The sequence below is a fragment of the Pezoporus wallicus genome, unplaced genomic scaffold, assembly GCF_028554395.1.
Source record: "Pezoporus wallicus isolate ANWC-B61680 ecotype Strahan unplaced genomic scaffold, APGP_CSIRO_Pwel_v1 scaffold_6362, whole genome shotgun sequence".
NCBI classification, from domain to species: Eukaryota; Metazoa; Chordata; class Aves; order Psittaciformes; family Psittacidae; genus Pezoporus; species Pezoporus wallicus.
In genome coordinates this window covers 9241990-9262870 of record NW_026637663.1, presented here as the reverse complement: position 1 = coordinate 9262870, position 20881 = coordinate 9241990, and the positions used below count along the sequence as shown (strand labels likewise).

Sequence of the window (20881 nt, the reverse complement as noted above, 5' to 3'; positions counted from 1 at the left end):
TAAATGTCAACCTATATGTCTGGGGCTACATGCTGACATAAATACATCTAATGCATGTTAATTATGAGGTAGTGTTTCACTCTGGAGATCTATCACTGCATAAGCTTTCTTAAAGGAGCACAACTCTCTCAGCGTTGAGACTGATGTGTTTGGGCCTGCTTCTATGGCTTCACTTGCCCAGGCAAAGTGCAGAAGCAAGAATGCTTTGAATAAAAATTCAAAGCTGACATGCTTTGAATAACAAATAAATAATGGCATGCAGGTAAGGATGCAGTTCTGACGAGCAGCTAAGGAATCTCCCAGCTACTGAGAATGGTTTGCATGAATGGGAGAGGCTGAGCACTGAGGGCAGATCTTGGGGCTGGGGAATGGGAGCTCTGGAACCTCAGCCAGCCCTTGTGTCTCTCTCCGCCCCGGGCCCTCTTTCTTCCCAGGCAGCGGGATGAAGAGCAAGGTATTTGCCTTGAGCAACAGGAACATGTATGGAGCTAGATGAACAGAGATGGATGGGGCAGTGGATGGAGTTACCACAGGCTTAGAGGCTGCTCTGTGGTTGTGACACTGCCTCTGCATGTGAGTACAGTCCTGCCTCCTCGCTGTGCCCGTCCCCTCTCCCTGTACAGTGCCTGCCAAGAGGATGCACTGCAGAGGCTGCATCTGTTGTTCAGGCAGACCTGGGTACACAGGCCATGGGGAGCTGTGCTTCAGTGAAGACACATTTTGTCTGGACCTCTGACAGCAAGAGCCATCAGGGCTGGTGGCTGTAGCTGGAGAGAGTGGGGCAGGGGCAAGCAGGGGAGATCTTGACAGGCAGGGGGTAACGGCAGCTTTGCTGGGCTAGAGAGAGGGGAGCAGAGCTCCCTTTGCTACAGAGTGGAGATCACAGGTTTATTTGCAGGGGAGAAAATGGGTTACCTGTCAGATCTGGAGGTTGGGGTGCAGAGCATCAGGACAGGCTAAAGCAGACACCAGATGTAAGGAGCACAGGAAGAGATGGATGCGTACAGAAAAGAAAGGGGAACATGAACTAAAAATATGACAAAACACTGGTACAGAGAAGGTATTTCAGGGTCTTCTTTCTTTTTATATCAGAAAAGGGGACAGACTCTCTAAATAACAGGCCACATATTCCTGACGAAGGAATCCATTTCCAGCCGCAGCCTAATGAAACGTGTGGATGTGCTGCTGCAGGAGCTCCCAAAGGTCAGGTGTACGCAGGATACAAAGAGGGGCTAGACTTCTGCGCAGAAATTAAGATGGTTCATGAGGAACTTCTGGCCCATTAAGGAGCATATATTTCAGAAATTTCACAGAAAAGTTTACTGTCATGAGATTTTTGTCTAAATTTGCAGACACTAGAGGCTGAGGTGCTTTGTATACGCATTTTGAAAGAATAACTGATGTTTGGATGCTTATGTATATATAGCACCCTCCAGCTGGGGCTTTGCTTCTCTCTGGCAGAACCAGTAGGATGAGCAACAGCTTTTGCCACTGCAGATATTTGAGGAAAGCAAACATGATCAGATTTATCAAGCTGTTCCCTTAGCACAGCATGAACTTTAGCTTTAGAGTTTCTAAGAGAATTGATCAGTCAGTCTCTTGAAGATAGAAACTCTTAGGTAATTAGGAAGATGGCATTATTCAGAAGCCTTTGCTTTTAGTACCCTTTACCAAACAGTTGGGTTTGGGTAATTATAGTCCCTAGGGGATAGGTTTCAGTGATCGACAGCCTCCAGCAATGCATAGGCCTCATCCTCCCAGCTGCACAGAGAAGTGAAATTGCACACAGAAGCAGTTTCTGTTTGAATTTGCAGCAGCAGGGATTTGTGTGTGTGTGCATGTGTGTATGTCTGCGTTTTTTTCAGGTTTATCAATTACAAATGGAAGAGATAGGTTCAGTGCACAACGTTTCCCTTACAGCAGCACCAAAATCACTTTTGGAGTCCATCAGCAATTAATGTACTGTGATTTTTTAACTCCTTTCTTACTGGTAAGCTACTCTTAAAACTCACCAAGTCAAGTGCAAAATCCATTAACCTATATGTACCATTAATGCAGTATATGAACAAAAGTGAAGGCTTTTATTCACCTTTCTAAAGGAAAGAAAAGCAGTTGCTAAAATTAACGGATGTATGCAATTACACAATGCTCCTGTATATGAGAAAATCTGGAACTGTTTAGCAATAATGTCTTTCTCAGCACAGTATGCATGGCTAGAAGTAAAGTACTAGTGGATGCTGCTGCTCTCCAGTTTGCTACAAAGAATTTTTGAGCAGAACCAGCTATACTTCTTGTTATGAATAACCCAAGGTATTGCAGTATTTCTGGAATTTTCCACATCATTTTCCTGTGAAAAAGCTGGCAGATTCCACACATTTTCTTTTGAGTTATTTGGTGTTCTTTTACTTCTTAATTCAGTCTGAATTCTGAATTTCCTGGATTCCAAATATCTGTCTGATGTATTACCCATCAGGCCACTGATGTGTAGCTCTAACCTGAACAGCAAATTGAGTGAGGGGATTGATTCGATTAGCAGCTGTTCATTAGACTTTCTTTTTTCATTTTAAACTAACATCTGTGTTCTTATCTAAGGGACTATAATATCATAAACAGCACAGGGTAATTTCTTACCATGAGGAAGTTTTAGATGGATGGATTGCAATTAATTGTCAACTGCCTCTAAAGCCATTTTGAGATTTTTTTTTTTTTTATTTTAGGCTAAACTGTCTGATTAAACAGTCATCAAATGGAGAGCCAAGGACTCAGATTCATTAAGCAGAGATCAAAAATCCCTCAGAAATTAAGTCTGAGGAGAGGCGGAAATTTACTTGGAGGTGCCTTGCAGGCTTTCGTTATATATGGACATGGCATAGGGATGCATTGGGCAGAGATAGCTCTGACAAATGAGCTTAATCCCTTGGAAAAATCCAGCCACCTGAGTAAACTATATTAGCTTTAGCAAAGTAACAGGCTGCAAGGGTGGTATAGCACTCTGTGAATGCATCCCAAAGATGGAGGTAGGGAAAGTGAGGCTTAGCACTTTAAGGGAATGAGGAATTTGATCTGAAGATGAGTATTTCAGGTGAAATACTCTTTTGGCAATTAGGGTAAAGGGCAATGGTCACACATCCAGCCTCACGCAGGTGCCAACATTTCAGCCCCTACAGAGGGCTTATATTCAGGTTTATGTTTCTGTGGTCTCTATGTTTTACACAGGCAGCCTTCCCTTCCCTGCACTGAAGAACACAAACTCTTCCTACTCCAGCCAATTTTGTCAGATTAACAGCCATCAGCACTGCCCAATAGAGCACCTCAGGACTCACTACAGCAAATCCTGACCATGTAACATAGGAATGATGTACTATACAAAGCTGATGATGAGCCCAGAGATTTCCATATGCTCAGAGCTCAGCTTCCCATAAAACTATTTTCTCTGCATCCATTTATCCCTTAATTAGTGTGGTACCACATGAAAGCCCACACTCTCCCACATTTTCTGTCCTCACTGAAGATGTTCCAGTATATTTAGGTCCTTCTTACAAACACAGCACAGAAATGCTTCTTTGCATTTGATCCACTTGAATGGTATAAGCACAAACAAGGAATGCTGGTTTGAAGCCAGGGCAACGAAGGAGCAGGAATGGATGCTGTAGCAAAGAGTCAGTAGCCTTTAAGCTCACAAACATATGGCATTTATTTGAATCTGATGGTTTCTTTCTGAGGCCCTGAGACACTAGGTTCATATTATGATGCAGGTCTAGCTATAGAGCTTTTGTACGCATATGAAAGTTCTTCATGATGTAACTCATAGTTGCATGAGTAACCATGTGTTCTGGTTACTCACACACATGGACAAGCAGTGGGAAAGGTGCTTCTGAAGCAAAGAGAGCCATGGAGTGGCAATCTGAGTTTCAGTCAGCTCTACAAGGCCATGCACCATAGAGTGGGAGAAAAGCTGTGCCCTCTTTGGCTTTGTGTCACTGGCTGGAGGAAGTGTGAGGGCCTGTGTCATTGAGGAAGGCATTGGTGCTCAGCCAAAACACGCCTTGAATGTAAGTGACCCACAGACACCTTACACGTAAAGTTTCTATTGGCAAAACTTCCTAGAATGAAGGAGGCTGAAGAGGAGGCAAACTGAGGTAATAGGGGCATAGGAGAGAATGAAGGAGGGAGGACAGTGCAGGAGAAAAAAATAACAAAACCTGGGTAATCATCCATGCCACAGGTGGGCAAGACAAACGCAGTCTCAGAAGTAGAGTCCCACCAGTGTGCCTGATGTCTTATCTGCCATCTGAGCCCACAGCTGGATCTTCTCTCCCCTAGGCAGAGGACATGAGCTCCACCTCCATGCTAGCACTTTTCCGTAGGTCGGGAGAAAAAAAGAAATAATTATTCAGCTGACAGGCCCTGCCTGAATTTGTTGCCTGCTCTGATTGCCATGAGGCACAGGGGCAAGTACACAAGCCTGCTCCTGTTCCAGGAAGCTCCCACTGCTGAGATGACCCAAGTGTACATGATGTGTAAGCTTTCAGAAACCCCAGTGGATCTCTCTGATGAGTAATTGTGTTCATTTGTTTGTACAGATGGTAGTGAACACCTTAAAACCTCAGAGTGGGATTTCTGTTTGCTGGCACTGTCTGGTTAAGAGGGTTCCCACTTGCATATAAATTGTGTTGGTTGCTTCTGATTTTCTGTAACCATCCTTTCAGCTCATTCAGCATCTATAACAACCAGCCAGCACTAGATCCATGAAAGTTAAGCTCCTAACAATGTTAGACACCTTGCTGGGAATGTATTCCCCCACAGGAATTTCACATCCCATTTCTGACAAATAATGCTGAAATGCAGGAATTCTCCTCTAAACAACTATTTCAAATCTCACCTGATCCCTGCTGATAGTGTCTGTGATCTAAACCACTGAAAAATGTTATTTCCACTGCACAGGCTGTTTTTTCTACTGCCTGTGTTAGAAGACTTACCAGTACTGGTCAAAACTGAAGCAGCTGCCTCAGCTCTTACTCATGGCCCAGTCACCAGAGGTGGAGCAAGACCATCTGGGTTCACCTGCAGAAGAAACAGCCACACTGCACAAAAAACAGATGTCTTCAGCTCATACAGGTGGGAAGCAGAACAGGGAGGACCAATAACTCTTCAGCCAAATTAGGCAATCTTGTTTTACTCATTAGGAGATGGACCAGAAATTTATCCCATGAAACTGAATCTTCCTTAGGCTATCGAATTGTGGTACCTCCATACTCTAGTAAACAATGGATTAAAATGTAGAAAATCAATAAATACAGTTATTTCAACTGACACTGAGACCTGGATAGTGTTTAAAGGATTTTGAGGGACAAACATCTATATATTGAAAGTAATAGTGAGCAAGAAAAACAAGGGTTTTACTGTTACTAAACGGACTCAACTGTTGCTGCTGTCTTCACAGAAAATGATGAGGACTCTGGAATTAATTTAAAAGACAGCATTATATCTGTCTGGATTAAAGCTGCACTATCTATGTCAACTTCCATCATCAGCTTTTTGAGAAGTAAGATGCTTCTTGTTAATCAAACCCTGGAGGACTGAGTTTCCAAGAATGACATAAGCAGTTATCTTAAGCATGCTACACTGCATATCTTAGCCCCTAGCCAACTCAGCTGCATATCTAATTGCCTTTTTCTGTCTCTCCTGTATAGAATCAGGCCTGGCCAGGCAGAAGGAGGAGAGGAGTCATGCTGTTAAAGCAATGTCTCTCAGCCCATCCATATGAGAACAGTCACTGGCACAGGTGCTGGTAGTGGAGGGGATGCAGTAGTAAGGCTAGTTTCAAGCTTCAGGGCTTACAGAAGGAATTTGATTTTGCAGATGGTGGTCTAGCCCATTATGCCTCTCTCTGGTTACTGTTCTGGAGCTCCTTGAGGGCTCATGTGGGGCAGCAGTGGGGTGCAGCCTTGTTGTGATGCGTACAGGCAGCCGTGCAAGCTGGCAGCATGGGGAAGGAACAGGAAGTTATGTGGCCTAGCACCAGCAATGCCTTGCAGTGCTGTAGTAAGCAGCAAGGAAGCAGACAAAAGCCCCTGGAGCTTCCCTGCAGGGCCCAGTGATCCTCTAGGAGGAGTGATGCTGTGAACCATTAGGGTATGGGGTATCTTGATCCTGGGAAAATGGCCTGCCACACACTGGAGGCAATTTCAATAGCCAAGAGCAGCACCACACAGCTAAAATGTAGCTGTCCTAACACACACGCACAGAGCCCCCCTTCTAGATGCTCAGTGCTATTGATGCTCTGCCACTGTGGTTCCGCTCATGCCCTGCTGTCGTGGTTTAAACCCAGTCAGGTAACTTGTTCACTCACTCCCAGTGAGTGGTGCCGAGCTGACAACAATCAAGGTCCGTGTCCGTCTCCCCCCCCCGCACCGGGGCTCTCCCCTTCCCCGCTCCCAGAGGAACGGGGAGGAGGATCGAGAGAGTGCAACTCCTACGGGTTGAGACAAGAACAGTCCAGCAACAAATCACCACTGCTACTATCAGCTAAAACAATGATAAGGGAAAATAACAAGAGAAGAGAATACGATACCACCGGCCAAGAAAGCGAGTTCCACCCGGAAGCCCCTGTCCTTCCGGGTAACTCCCAGTTACCCCCCACCCCGGGCATGACGTGCTGTGGTATGGAATACCTCCCCGGCTAGCCCGGGCCAGGCGCCCCGTCTCTGCTTCCTCACAGCCTCCCCTCCTCCCTGGCAGAGCATGAGCCTCACAAAGTCCTTGGTCAGGGTAAACATCACTTAGCAACAACCGAAAACATCGGCTTCACCAACGCTGTTCTCAAACTAGAAGTCAAAACACAGCACTGCACCAGTTAACACAAAGGAAAAAACATGACTGCTACTGCTGAACCCAGGACACCTGCCTTAACACTGTTTGCAGAGTACCCTGCATTTTACTGGAGCTCACGTGCCTGTTTATGCCCCTGCCTGTGCTTGCTGCTGGCTCCCCTGCAGCCAGCCTTGTTTTCATGTCCTCAGAGCACAGCCCACCTTCTGCTACCACCAACCACTAAGTGAATCTACTATAGACAAGCTCTGCTTCTTTGGAGGGTTCTCCTGTCCCATGATGACTATGGGAGAGTGGCTAAAATCTCCACTAAAAATTTTTAGGAAGTATTTAGTACCTTCCATTTTAGTCATTCATTTTACTAGCGCCACTTACCTAGAAAAAAGTGAATCAGTCTCTGTGGGAACCACCTTTCTCTGACTGTTCCTCCTATATCCTTGAGTTTCTACACCATAAAATAGTCTCCCTTGCTATGCTTCAGGTTCCACACACCAATTCTCCTCCACCATGTTTCAGATAGAAGAAAGGACTCTCAACGCTAAGCTTTAAATCTAAATACTTTCTTGAGTACAGGCAAAGTTGCCATTCTGGTTTTTATTATATGGAATTATAGTTAAATGTGATTGTGCATATATATTATTTCCTACTATGTTGTTAAGCAAAATTTCAGCAGAAATATTTTGCTCTTTCCTTTGTCAATTTTCAAGTCTATTCTAGGATCTAAATTGAGGAAAAACCTGATTTGATTCAAGTAAGATTGACTTGAGTTGGGATCAAGATTATTAACTTGATTATAGACTGTTTCATCTCTTCAGGGGTCAAAGGAATTTCCATTTACCTTAGCATCAGTCCAAGCAACTGAAGAAAGATTTTATATTTTTTTACTTTATCTTGCTGCTTTTCTATGCTGGGTCTTGTTATAACTCTTGTGGTGAAGACTACAGAGAAACACAAAAACCCTTTACGTTCTCCAATGCTCTCAGTCACTCACCATTACTGCTTTTCTGTGCAGACTCGCACAGATCCCAGTCTTTACTGTAAAGGTGCCTTATTAGATGTTGTGCACATAAGGCATTGTGCGTATCAGCAATGCGTACATCAGCAGACACATCTGACCATTAACTTGATAAAATCCTCCAAAAGAACAGTGCATAATATTTAAATAAAACTGTGCTGTGATACAGCAGTTCCAGCAAGAGATGGCTGCCTTTTGGCCTTGTATCTGTATGTGCTTGTATACATCACCAGCTCCAGCCGCTGAAGTGAGTAGCGATAAAAGATTTATTTTGAGACAGTACATTACCTTGAATAGCATCACAGTCTTGGGTACCAGTGACAAATGAATAATGGAAGCACTTTTTCTGCCAATAGTCTGTATATTTGTCTATTGCAGCTCCTGCCAACAAGCTTCTGAATTAGTGTTTGCATAACTAGGACATGAATTTACATAGAGTATGAATAGCTATTATTTACTATGGGTTGTTTTGCAGATGCAATACATTTTTATACTTTTATTTCTTAAACCATATTTCTCAGAAACCAGAAAGCAAGCAGGCAGTCTTTCATTTAATTTTTAAACTGATGAATGCAAAGTGGCAAAGCTGATCAGTCCTATAACTCCACAGTAAATCTTCTTTTGAGTTTAGAACTTAATATCCTTATGCACATGGTCTGCCCCTTTGGTGCACAAACTGGCAGCTAACTTGCACACAAGAAGGAGGTATCTGCTTCAGACGGGCTACATTCATATTTTTTTGCCAGTAAGCTTTGTTATCAATCCTTTCTCACCTAGCCTATGCACTGAATGAAGATCAAAAGGTAAATGACTGTTCAGCTGAAGACCAGACATAGATATTTTGGGGTGCTGTAGGAGTTTAACCCCCATCACTGCTACTGAGCTGTGTCTGTGCAGCATCTGCAGTGTCTGCTACATAACCTGGCTCTGGCTGTATGGCTGACACTGGAACTACATCCTTTCCTGAGATATAAGGAAAGGATCATAAGGTGGAGGCAGAATGGAAAAGGTTAAGACCAACCAAACTTTGGCCTATTTCCCATCTCCTTCTAAAGAGATTTATGCCTAGGAGAAACAAAGGGACAAGTGGTCCTTGCTTGAGGGGATAGACCTTGGCAAGGCCAAAGAACAGGTTTAGGAAACCACTGTGCACCCATGCCCCATCCCGTGCAGTCTGCACAAGAACTGCCTGCGCTTCAGTCCTCGATAATTGAGACAGACAGAGACAGGATTTTTAGAAATGGGTCTGACATATCACATTCCCTCGGCGATGACCAGTGCCAAATCACATTGATTTCTGCTGTTTCCATCCCAGTCTGGACCTTATCCCAAGGTTATCTCAAGGTTGGAAGGAACCATGCTCCTCATTTCTGCTACCCTGAGGAGCTGATCTCTGTTCATGTTTGTTTGTGAAATTCCTCCCTGATTATATCTGTCCTCTTGGAAGGATGCCATATTTATTTTCATTGAAAAATATTGGCTAAAAATCACCATATTGTTTGTGCTCCTGCATTTGTTCCTAGATATTGGTTTGTGTTGTATATCCCTTGATTTCACCTCTGACTTCCAAACCTTCAACACTTCCTTTCTGCTTCCCTCCCCTTGACCATCGGTTTCTTGTTTCTGGTCTATTTCAATCACGCTCTCTTCGTTTCCCAAAGTCCACCCTGAGGCTCCATCATTTTCACTCCTCCAGCCACATCCCAAAACAGACTAGAAGCAGCAACATAGCAGAGATCACAGGCCACCCCACAGAGATAGAGTGGGCAAGGGGCTGCCACTGAGTAGTCTTACCCTGCATGGGTCTTGCTGTGATCTGGTGAGGAGAAGCTACATGAAAATTTGCATTCAAATCTCATCCTAACAAGGCTGCCTACATCACACAAGTCTTGACTCCTATCAAAAGCTTTTATTACACATTTTGTCATTACTGGGAGAGTTGCTAGATCAGGGGATCACGAGACGTCTGCTTTACTTGCCTAGATCCGCAGAGCTTTGCAGGCTGCTGTGCAGCTGTATTGTGTAACTCACATCTTCTGGAAATTTTTTTTTACATATAAGTTTTGGTTACACACAAAATAGCACCGTATTTAAAAGAAAAACATTGATAAAAAAAAACCCAGAGCATCGGTAGAGCTCACTGTACTGCAGATTGATTTCAAAATCAGATTTCATAAGACAGCAGATTTGTACAAGTCTCCTACTCCAATTAGACTTCCAGGTTTAGCAAGCACTGTCAGCTGAAAAGAAATGTGTTAAGAGCTCAGCAAATGCTGAGTCACAGTGGACACCTTATAACTACTCTATCTTATTCCAACATACATAAATTGGCTGTTGTCATTTTCCCTGCAGTGATGGGTGACATAATATACTAACATCAAGACACAACTGTAAGGAAGTCCAACTGAGAAGAACACAATCTTAGTAAGCGTTAGGTTTGAAGGGAGATTTGTAAAACTGCCACAGCAAATTCATTCACAAACTTCATTCAATCATTGTTCACAGAGAAAAGCATGTCACTGAGTATAGCAATGCCTCAGCCTCCACAGACGTGCCTGACGGCAGAGAATAACCCATTCTGCAGGCCAGTGCTATGTATTAGTCACCAGGCACCTTTTATAGTTGAATTATAGATCTACATTCCCTATTTAACAGCAAAAGAGAGGAGTAGTAACTGAAAATGAATGATGTTGCATGCATTTTAATTTGCCTTGCACCAGACAGTTCAGCCCAACTGCAGACTGTTAAAAACCCAGTATATTCTCTGCATAAATGAGCTCAGTCATTAGTGCCACCCAGAGCAAAGGAGTGATGCTTCATATCTGTCTTAAGCCTTCAACACACTCATCTTCGCAAGATTTCCATTTGCAGAGAACTAAGGCACAGAGCAACTAAGTATCAAGAACTTGTTTGAGCTGAGGTAAGTTTCATCCCTAAAGCTTGTAAGAAGAGGATCAGAGTTCATACGCAGACAATCTTCCTTAGGTCTCTCATCTAAACTCTAACTCCTCTCACTGGCGACAGAGGAAAGTTAATATTTGACATCTCTGCTTGCCCTTTGTAAAAGATGAGTCAAAGTGCTTTTCCTCCTGTGAAGAGACCGATTATGTCAAAAGTGCCCTCTGATGCTGAGGCAGTGTAACCTGGCCCATCCCTGTCCCTGGTGAAGGATGAGACGGCTGCACCATCTGCCTTTCTCCTTAGAAAGGCTGGCTTACCCAGGCACAGGGTGGCCAAAGGCTGCTGCAGCCCAGCTGCCCAGGTGCCCTCCTCACAGGTCACTGTACCATGTAAGCTCAATCACATCCTAAACTACATTTTAAACCAGCTCAGTTTTTGTCCTTACTATTTTTCAAAGTCCACCACAGAATTTCACTGCTCTGAGTTCATAAAAACCTTCTTATTTCCCAACCAGATATATTCCTGACTGGGAAATACTTCTGTGGGCAGGAGGTGATAGCCAGGCTCATATGGTTTTCCCTGCCTGCTGCCTCCTCTTACCCTGCCAGACAAAGAGCACTGGGCTAGTGGGACCATACTTTGTGCAAGATGCCAAGGGTTTCTGGGAGAGGGCTGATAACAGTGCCATGATGACCTGCAACAGGACCGCTCTAGAAAAGGAAGCATGGCCCCTTGCCAGGACTCAGCTGGTTGTGGGGGCTTCCAGTGCCTGTGCACTCCCTCCCCAGCCCAGCCATTAGGTCCTGTGGGCCAGCAGGGTAGGTAGCAGGGACATCCTGGGTATTGGGACCACCTGTGACATGTTCTGGAGAGAACAAGGAAAGGCTCTTTGCACCCTTATCTTCTTTGCACGTTCATTCAGGGATCTGACTGTAAAGCTGCTGATCTGTGTATCTCTTAACACATCTGGAGAGAAGGAAAAGATACATTTATTTTTTATTAAATTGTCAAAACAGCAGAGGGTCTGCCTCTGATGAGAGTCTGGAACACAACTTGAAGTTACTCTATCCTCTGTGTGAACAGTAACACAACAGGCAGGATCCTGATCCCCTCTCCTCCTTTTTTACCCAGGGCTGACACTGGGAAGCTTGGTTGTGCTGCTGCCACCAGTTTACTCCAAGGGAACAGGGATCTATATGAGGTTCAGAGTTCTTTTAAAGGCTTAAAATAGGCCACAGCTTGGCTAGAAATCTAAATTAGAAATCTGTTTCCAAGGTTTTAACCAGCAGCACCAGCCATCATGGCGGCAGGCTGGAAAGTTGGGCACGCAGCTGTGCACCACTTCCCATGTCCAGGGCTGGAACATTTCAACTGGGGAAGTGTGGAGAAAACTAAAGGGACAGGAACCATTTAAAGAAAGAGGAAGGCTTGAGGGTTCTGGGAGGGTCTTGCTTTTACAGAAGCAGAGCAGTGGGCTGCTGAGACATCCTGGTCCTGCTGTTAATCAAGGGAAGCATCCCAATAAAACAGCCCCACAGTAACAGATGCTGTAGCTTCATTTTATTTGCTGCCAGGATGTCCCCTTTAACACATGTATAAATAGAGTGAATGATGGATAATACCTGCCTAAGAAGTTATAAACTTAGCTCCCAAGTACTTACACCCTTCTTTGCTCAGTCCTTCCCACTGTTGTGCCCATAGCTGAGCTCACTGTTGGCACCAATTAGGTTTTGTCCACTTCCCAAAGCAGTAAATTTGGCCTGTTTATTGCTCCTGTCCTCTCCCAGATGCTGCACTTGAACAGACTCTTTTGGGCAAATATTTCAGGCTTCAGTATCACACCAGCTGACTGCAGCAAGAGAAAATGACTGAAAGCAGTGTTATGGTAAGAGAGCAACGTAAATAGAGGGACCAAATTCTAAGCAACTGGTTTTGTTTTGCATTTAGCTCTGAAGTCAGCTGCTATGTATCAGACCTAGCAAAGGTGCTATGTGATAGAAACCTTGTCTGATCTTTTCCAGCCATACCATTTAGTCTAATAAAAGACAGCCTGTAGGGGCAAGTCTCAGAGTTACAGAGAGTAGTGAGGAACCCAGCACCAACTGCTGCTAAATGCACCTTCACTGTGGCAGGGTGGATCTCAGAAAAAAAGCTCATGGGAAGACATGAGCACACAACAGGGGTGCTTTGTTTGTGAGGGCAGCTCTAAACAAATGCTTTGTCTTACCCATGTCCTTGTACTACCACAGTTATAACAAGACAATCACTGATGTCTTTCAGTCATGTCATCCGCTTGCCATTATTCTGTTGAAAAAGAAAGAGAGGACTCACATTTCCACTGCATAGCTGCAGCAATTAGAAATAGCTGCGCATGTATCAGTGGAAATTTCCAAGGGCGATATGCAAGGTGCTTTCCTCTTTTCTCTCATAACAAATATATCTCTGGCAGCTTCCAGGCACAAAGGTTTGTGTGAAAATCAAAACAGTCAGGTTTTAACTCTTGTACGCTTTTCTTTTGATAGTCTCAATAAAAGCAAAAAGAATCACAAAAAGTCTTCAATAGGACATAATCTTTATGTGACATGCGAACACCTCTCTGAAACTGCAGAACTGTTACGATTAATCTGCTTGCACATGAAGAACCCTTGAAAAGCAATAGAAGTCTGTAAATTGAGCACTAGTGTTGAAAATAGATCAGTTCAAAACCTATGATTTGATTTCTGAAAAATTTCATGCATGTCAGCTCAAATATACCTAGGCATGCACATGCGCACACGCACACAAATATGAATGTTTTTGCTAAAACAATGTTTTTATGACTATTTTTCAACAAATATTCTGGACTGCTCCACCAAAAAGTTCTTTTTTAATCAAAGGAAATTGTGGAGATCCTCGACAGTATGAAATGTGTTTGCAACAATCCTGTATTATTAAATCCTGATGGGGCATCCGTTTCATCCTATTCAATAAAGCCCTTTATAGATTTTGATTCTTTCCTTTCTTGAAGCAGGCTAACGCTTCCTGCTGTAGGCTCTGGATGTGCACCCTTTTGAGCATTCTATCCAAGGATTGCTCTTGTTGCCTGTCACTGTAGTGAAGATCAGATAACCTGGGTTTTCCTCCCTAACTTTACCTTTGACTTTGCTTGTGCCCTTAGAAATGTCTGTAGTATTTCACTTTGTACAACAGCCCGCTTTCATAAAGACAGGTGGGGTTTTCAGAAGCCACACCTCACACCTCATGTATAGACTGCCTTCGATCTTTACTGAAACACATCTCAACCTTCCACCACTTGACACCACCTATTTCTTTTCTTGTTTTCATGTAATCATTTTTTTGTTAGCCCTCAAGAGGGGGACCATTAGAACAATTCTTACTAGTTATTTTACAGCTTTGATGGCCTCTGTGTTATCATTGGAGCCCAGCAATACTGGCCTTAAGATAAACTGCAACTACTTTTCCATCCTATACCCCATCCACACATGGGAAAACCACGCTTCAACCACTGAAGGTCTAACATATGCACAGGGTGGATTCTCAGGTGACCTTGGTCATAAATCCCATGTTTAAAAGACAATTTAACCCCATCCCTAAAAAATCTTGAACATCTAAGGGAGTCCAGTGCATCCTTCTCCAGGAGGGCGAACTCCCTGCAGAAAATATACATGAATTCTCTTTCTGCTTGCTGCTTCACTGTTAAAGGCTATGAACCTGCTAATTACTCTACTCTGAAACAAAGTCATGGGCACGCTGTTTGCATAAGAGCTGATCTTGTTGATACAGAACATTTCACACTCAACCCAGCCTTCTAATACTGTCAGACAGTCATTTGAACATGGCAGAGGTGTCTAAGTCTCATACCCATATCTAAACACAAGCATTCACCCTGAACTACTGTGCCTCCTGGGTTGCAACTAATTCTGGGGACTTGGCTGGGTATCTTACCCAGACGAACCACAGTTTTTCATCCCCCACTTGGGCTACTGTCCAGGCATCCCATACAGACTTTCGGCATAGACACAGGTGTGCTGAGCTATCAACTTTCAGCATAATCATGAATCCTTACTCTAATTGAAGGGACCATTCCTACTGTGAGCTGCAGTAAAGGCCGTTGACACTGGAAAGGAGATTAGCTCATATTTACCCCATTCAAAGACAGCTACATCACTTGAATGATGCTCAGTATCTCCACTGAAGAAGGTTATGTGCAAACAAAGGAGCCATTTACAAAGCATTTACAAAACAATTCCAAGAGATTGTTATAAATCTCATGTCTTGTGCCTAGATAGAGTCCTGCTGAATATCATTCAGTTCAGTTTGATAGAAATGGCTGTCAAGATCACAGCCAAACTGGCTGTTAAGCCCCATTTTTGGCAAATAGAATTCCCTGCCACTGAACTCCAGTCTTCCAGAGTCAGCGTTGTTACCCTTAGCAGGCAAACTAAATCTCTGGCCTGGAAGTCCTTAGCTTGACTGCACTGACGGAGTGGGAGGTGTGCCCTTTGCATCCAGGTTAGCAGTAGAAACACTCCTTTAGGCAATATGAAGAAAGTGGCCAAGCCTGCATACTGTAAAAAAAAAAAAAAAAGGTATTTTCCAGTGGTACCAACACTAACATCCATCAAGTAATGTGTCATCTTATAAACTCCTATATTTAGTCTATTTTTCACCTTTGATGATGTGTTTTATCCCTAGAACCCCATCATACCTCAAGAAATTGTTCCTCAGTAATTCTTCCAAGAGTCATCAATGCCATTCACAGGTGACCTTCCAAATATCAGGAATAAGCCTCAAATACAGCCAGTGACTGAGTCTGATAATTCATGATCTTAGTTCCAACTTGGTTCCCTTCATTCCTTTCTCACCACTCCAGTCCAAGGCTGAAATCCAACTGCTTTGCATGTGCACGGCATTGACATGCTGCCAATGACTGTAAATTGGACCTTTAGGAAAGGTAGAGATCACAGACCCACAGGATGCACCATCACCAGGGAAGCTTACAGAGGGGGCAAGCAGCTCTGACAATGTAAGAAATGCCTCAGACAGTCAAACAATGTAATTGTCTGTGCTTGAGAACTGTATGGACGTTGATGAAAAAGCATCTGCAAGATTTTTGTTCTGCTTATCTCTAGGAGCACTCCTGTCTTTCTGCAGTGTTAAAAGCCAGCCCTCCATCTTCAGATAGAAGGAGACCAAGGGCAGGATGTCTGTGACGGTGCCATCTCAGACCCACATGTCACCCACATTTGATATTTATTGTGGCTGCTCTCAAAACACATCTGTTTTTCAAGTGCATGCCATTCAAGCAGCTTTCTGAAAATTCAGATGTTTACACAGAGGTTTTAGCTTACACCAGCAAACTCCCTTTACACAGAGAGGCTGCAGTTCTGTGTCTGTACATGTCTGTCTGTGTCTCTCCTATGCAAATGTGTCCCTCTGGCTCTGACCCTAAGGTTTAGTTGCAACAGCACCAGGCAATCTTTTCTGTGCAGTTTCACAAAGCAGCAGTGCTTAAGTATTCCTGTGGGCAGCTGATGAATTTGGGTGTACTGCATGGTAAAAATGTTTGTGTTTTATAGAGAGCACAAAGAAGCCTTAAGGAATATCCTTGCAGGAATTTTTGCTGATGCAGTTTGTTTTGTTGCCTCCTAATTGGAAGGAGGCCTTGTTATCAGCATTTGTGCCCAGTTGCACAGATTGTTTACCTGCTGTGAGGGAGCCGCAGTGCTCGGTATTTTAAGTCAGAGCTGCTAATACCATTATTTTCTGAGAACACAGCCAATAAAAATATCAAAGCCGCCCAAGGTTAACATGGTGGTACCTCTCCTCAGCTTTGGCCTCCAGCTATAAGAAGCTTTGTGGTTACTCAGGGAAAAATCTCCCAGTTCTCAAATTTTAATTTTTAAGAGAATGTAAAGTGGAACAGATTTTGCTACTAAGGTTTATTCCAAGAGCAATGACAGTTTCAAGAGCAGAGTCCCATTCTTGCTTCCCAAGCCCTTCTGAGATCCTCTTCGTAAACTCCAGGTGACTTTATCTGAGAAGCAGTTGTGAAGGGCTTGCTAGACACCAACCAGTTCACATCAGTATCGATAATGGGAGCTGACAAAAAAAGGATTCTGTTTCTGGATGATCCCCACAAGGTACAGTGAGGCCAGAAGCCCTCTGACCTGAGCTTGGGTGGAATGTGGTCGGAGTAGTCCCTGCTCTGGAGGATGAGTGGATCTCAAACCACAGGGTGATGAGGAATGTGGGTCAGTGATTCAATGCATTTCCTTGGAACCATTCAGATTTATTAGGAATGGCCCTTTATAAGGAATGAAACAAGAAGCATTTCTTTTTATATAGAAAGACAGGGAAGGAGGAAGTTGATACTCTCAGCAACTGAAACGAAGAGAATCTGGAAACTCTTGTTTAAAGGGTATCTTCTCAGAAACCTTTGTTTAATTTAACACCAATGCACTCATCAGACACTTTTTTTAATGGATTCCTCTCAAGAAAGTTTATGTTTTCCCTGAAGCATCCAGGAAATCCCTGCATTTACATGTTCAATGCTTATACATTAAATGGGAAATATGTGTTTGCTAACACATTACATTACAGAGTGAGGGCATTTTTTTATTATTATTCCTTTTATTTATCAGGCTGATTGCAGCATTTTTTGTTTAATCGAGTACATGTTTGCTGTCTACATCTGTGATGGCAAAACCCCAAAATGGGATGTGAAATAGGGAAGTGGCTACAATTCACCAAAGACCACCACTTGTTTGCATGCTTCTGTCTGAAACAGGTGGATCTGGAGGGAGTTATTTTGAGCTTAAGTTAATGCTGACCTCAGCTGAAATAATTTGCCCTCTCGCTGCTCCTCCAATACAGAGTCAAGAGGGAGCTGTCTGACTGCTGCGTGTGATTGTACCCATCTGTCAACAGAATCAGAGATCCGAATGCAAACTGTAGCGCTCGGGAACACCGTGTGGGTTTCCAACACTCCCTGAAGGACACGAGGACCATAAACCAGTGAATGGATTACAATAAGGCATAAATAGAGCATTTTTGTCTGTGACAGATGTAACCCTGCTCTAACACTGCTCTACATTTATTTAAAGGAAAATGGTCTCTATTTCAAACCAGGTTTCTGAATTTCAAATGAGAATATCAGTTGTAACCATTTTTCCATGGGAATAATCGTAAGCCTCCTTTGGAGGTGGTTTGGCAGTGTTGTTTTGGAGGGCACAGGCCATTAGCTCCCACAGAGCACCCCTTCCCCAGTGAGCACAAGACCAGAGAAGGGACTGCAGGCTTCTGCATATCTTGCCGCCCCAAGCAGGGAAAGGCTTGCTTTGCTGCCCTGGCTTGCCATTTGAAGCCTGCAGCACCACGAGCCAGCCAGGCTGTAAAAGAGTTATGAGGAATAATGTCCCAAAGCCAAGAAGCAGGTGTGAGACATGCTTCTCACTTGTGCAGACATATGCTGCAAAATGTTGCAACCTTTCCCGCATATTATCTTAATGTATAGTCATTAGGCAGGACAGAGAGGAGAGCGCACATATGGAAAACGTCTCTTATTTGGAGACAGGAGCATGTACTTCCCTTTGATGCTGGCACATGCAAGGAAATACTGATATGCCAACTCCAAACTGCAGATCACAACCTGATAAAGAGACAATCTCAAAGAAGGCAGGAATTTTACCACGTTTTAGGTTACAAATATTTTTTTACGAATTATTCCCAGAAGCAACACAGCTGGATCCTGGATGACTGCATCGGTAAGTCCTACCAGGGAAATAACTTGAAAGACAGAGATGTGGGATGAAGGTTGTGCTAAGTTCAGGTAATGTGGGCCTGTGGCATTGTGTTAGCTCATTCCTTGGACAGCCTTTGATGTACTCACAGCTTTTAAGTCAGGAAAGGAAACATGCATGTCAAATAGCTGGATAAGAGGGTGTAGCTGAGTAGAATATTCATATCAGTAAATGGCCAGATTCTAACACCTTTGAAGTGCTGGATTATTTTAGTTTTCCCTAAAAGTAAATCCTGATGACCTCCAATGACATCTAAAGTATTCTAGACTCTTAAACCAGCCAAGAAGCAATCACAGACACTGATTTGTCATAGGAAACAAACCCACAGAGTAGCTGATGGCTGGGGTTTAAGGAATTGTTGTATTGTATTACCAGGCAGAAACTGGTAGAATTCAGGCAGAACAAAATAATCCTGTTACTGAAAAGTCTAATTGAAAGGACCCTATCGGTTAAGGGCTGGTTATCTGCAGATTTTTGAAAGATTCAGGCATTAAGTGAGAATAAGAATCATGTATTTATTAGCGATGAGATAAAACCAGGATCTTCAGAAGTTTGCCTGAACTTCCAAAAATTAAAAAACAAACCCCACAAGTACAGGCAAAGTTGCTTGCAAAGTAACTTTTCATGGGAAAGGGAGGGAGTTTCATTTCTTGGAATATTAAAAAACAGCCAAAACCTAGGAAATGAGTTGCAGAAAATGGATGTACATTTTCATAGAGATGAATTAGGTGAACTTCATGGCACAACAGGAACGCAATTTTTTCATCTCTGTCTCTATTCCACTTTAGCTACAGACATATCCTACTGGTGTAACAATCCAGTGATTTTGTAGACTTGATCTTTTGGCACAGGCACATAAATATACGTCAACAAATTTCTTCCTTTCTCTTAGATTTTTATATAGATCACACCCTTCACTGCTGTTCTGTTCCCAGCTGGGGAGATGTTCTGTGACTTCCAGGTCAAACAATTTCAGCGGGGTCCAACAGCAAAAATAACACACTGACGTAAATCCGTGAACATTTATTCAGCCGCTATTGAGTTCATGTTCAGGCTTGGTCCTGTGGCTTGTACTGCCCTTTCTGGATGTGTGCACGGAGGGACAGAAACAGGGCCACTAGAGCCATGCAGCCTCCAGCTGTCACATTTCTGCACCTATTTTCTTAGCCTTTCACATCCACTGCTGAGATCCCAGTCATACGAAATCTTGGGCTTTCCCTCAGTGGTGCCCAGAGAAGAGAAGATATTAATGAGGAAGCACATAGCTCTTCTACTCTCCAAGGGAGCCAGTGGAGACAGAGGTGTATGGTTTCTTCTCTTTGCATATTCCAGAGTAAGGACAACTTGCAAAAGAGTGAGTTTTCCTCGTGTCTGTTTATAAAAGATTAGGTTTGTGCTGCATAAGCTGTAATTTATGCATTTTCATGGTGGTGTTACTTTGATGTTACTGACTGTGAAGTTTTGATACCTAGTGCAATTGTGAAATTTCACCAATGAAACAGATAAACTTCTCCATACTCATCAGCTACTTCCCAGAGTGTGTCTTCAGCAAGAGACATCCCAGTGTCTTGTAGGATAAGGAATTTTCTGGAGAAGTTTGTGTATCATTTTGAAAACTGGAGAAATATGAGGGCACTGTTGTTGTTCCAAGGGCAGCTCCCAAGCAGGCAGTAAAGAAAGACACGTGAAACATACTGGTCATGGAGAACAACCCCTCCCTGTTCCCTGCCACCCATCCAGAGTAAAGAACACTTGTGTACTTTACTCAAAAAGCCAGCCCATACCCCTTTTTCTCCACTATGAGTGTCAAAGCACTGAACTCATCCTATTACTCTCTGTTGTTTATAGTCCTGGTGCATGTTTCCAGTCCCTGCCAGAGATGAAAGGCTCACTGGACTTGCCACAGTTTGTTAATGGCACAAAGCTTTTGATTTGATTTGTTCCAAGTATGAGGGCATATTCAGTACAGCCAAGACAAGCTGCAAAATTCTTCTGCTTCTTCCATGATCTGTCATCACCTGCCTTCTAGCCAAGACATGGTTTGGAAGAGTCAGTGGGTAAACAGCATGTGGAACAAATCATATCTGGAAAGAGAAAAAATCCAAAGTAGTGCTGCACGCGTTGCTGGCTCTTGTACAGGGATGTTCTTGCTGGTCTCTGCAGGCTGTTGATGGACAAGGAATTTTCTTTAATTGATATTAACCTGTTCTCTTTTCTTTTTTTTTTTTTTATTTAATCTCCCAACTGTACCTGCTAGCAAGCTACTGATGATTCTAACATACATGGCATGAAATCAGGTTTTCAGGGCAGCAAAACTTCACCTCTCAGAAGG

General features: G+C 43.4%; 1 long non-coding RNA gene across 1 annotated transcript; it reads left to right on the top strand.

Moving 5' to 3' along the window:
• The first annotated feature begins 3699 nt into the window (after positions 1–3699).
• Positions 3700–18737, top strand: LOC130598032 (uncharacterized). Its single transcript, XR_008971919.1, has 2 exons — positions 3700–3943; positions 17624–18737. It is a non-coding gene; the product is annotated as an uncharacterized LOC130598032 (long non-coding RNA).
• The last annotated feature ends 2144 nt before the right edge of the window (positions 18738–20881 follow it).